A 2,044-nucleotide genomic window follows, 5' to 3' on the forward strand; every position below is an offset into this window, starting at 1 on the left:
TAGCAGGAGCTGGAATGAGCTCTTCTTCCTCAGAAGCAGGGAGGTCACTCCGGCAGGAGCGATGTGACAGTGGCCCTCATCTGTGTGCTTCCTAGAACACCATCGCCTCCTCTTTGTATTGGAAGTGAGTTCTGGTTCTAAGAAAAGCTGTCAGCACCCTCGAGTGCCCAGTAGTGGATGCAACATACTTTGTGTTCACTTCCTGTCCCGTTACCTCCCACCTGTTGTGCCTGTGGGAATTCTGTGATCCCGGGGCGCTGTGGACCGTATGCGTGAGTGGGAACAGCCAGGAATGGCCAATGCTGTGCATATCTTTCCTGCTCTGTTGTTCTTTCAGACTTTGCTTCCCATTCGTAAGTTTAAAGATAAAGTAATTGAGAATTTCAAGATTGCCTCGGTTGTGCCTTAAACCATAGGGTTTGTGTTTATGCGCAAATGCATTAAGACAGCAAGGGCCCAGGTGTGAGGGAGGTGTGCTGCAGAAACTGAGCGCAGGCTTTGTGGGCGCTGCTTGTGGATAGGGCAGGGAGGGGCTCAGGGACTCACAGGGTGTCCATTTCCTACAGATGCGGAGCCCAGAGTCTGTTCTCAGTAAGGGGTCAGTGAGGGTGTGGTTTCACAGGTTACTGTCTGTACTGCCTGCCTGTGTTGCAGGGTTCTGAGCTGCTCAGGCTGGGTGGGGAGGGCAGTGGCCTGGAGGGAAATGCATCCCTGACCTCACCCCTCCTTCTCAGGGTAGCTGAGTCTGTGCAGAGAAAGCAGTGGTACCTGACCGGCCCCTGATTCTACCTCCCTGGCCTCTGGGCTCTCTCTGTCCTCCCCTGTGCAGCACTAAGGCCGTTGAACACATGGCCATTGAACGTTGCGTGAGAGCAACAAAGCGGGAGGGACTTGCGTTCTCAGCATCTCTGTGCTGGGTTGTGTCCGTGCTTACTCAGCTTGGACCATCCAGCCTGATGGCTGGAGTTACCATCCCCATTCTTTAGGTGATGAAATGGGCACACAGAAGTAGAGGATCTTGCCCTAAGTCACACGGCTGGTGAGGGCAGAGCTGAGACTCGAACCCACCCCAGTCTGGTATGGTTTCTGTATGCTGTGCACAGGCGATGCCAATCGCAAGGAGAGCGTGAGAAAGAGGAGGGGTCCCAGACGGAGCCAGGCACACAGATGTGCACATGCCCAGGTACGTATATGTACACATATGCCCATGTCTCCCCTTCATGTTCACCTTTGAGGCTGCAAAGGTGGGAGGAAACCTGGAGAGGAGTCTGCTGCCACCCTCCTCACCTGGCTTCTGCTGAGGGCAGGGGTCTATGAGGAGAAATCACCACACATCCCAAGGGACCAGAGAATTCCCTTCCTTGATGAGTCCGTGTCAAATCCTTGATTTCTCTCCCTGGCCCAGAAATTGGTTCTTCAGTGCTCTAACTAGATTCACTCCTGAGTTACTCCTTTCCAGGGGCTGAATCTTCCTGTGGAGACGTGGACCAAAAATAGGAGTCATCTCGCCCTCCTGGAGCCTTCTGCTTTCAGTGATAAGAGGGGAGCGAGGTGTATGATGTGGACTTCAGATTCATATGAACATGAAATTTATTAGAACAGGAGGGCAAAAAACCATGGAGGGGATTGGTGTCGACATCTCCAGAGCACTTAAGGAACCTTCCCCTGTCTGTATACCTCATCTGTTGTCCCGAAAGTAGAGAATTTCTTTAATCAGTTATATGTGCTCTCATTATATTCTTAGGGTGTAAGGCCTCAGTAGGCTTCCTCTGAACCTCCCTCAGAGCTGGGGTATGGAGTGTGTGGTGGCTACATTTTTCCTCTGGTCATGGAGATGCAATTTATTGGTAAAGCCTCTGTGTGTGTCCTCTGGTGTGTGATGAGATTTGACCTCCGTGTAAAGCCTCGCCCACACTCCCTGCAAACGTAGGGCTTCTCCCCTGTGTGGGTCCTCTGGTGTCTGATGAGATGTGACCTCTGTGTAAAGCCTCGCCCACACTCCCTGCAAACGTAGGGCTTCTCCCCTGTGTGGGTCCTCTGGTGT

Source organism: Mustela nigripes, chromosome 17, assembly GCF_022355385.1.
Source record: "Mustela nigripes isolate SB6536 chromosome 17, MUSNIG.SB6536, whole genome shotgun sequence".
Lineage (NCBI taxonomy): Eukaryota > Metazoa > Chordata > Mammalia > Carnivora > Mustelidae > Mustela > Mustela nigripes.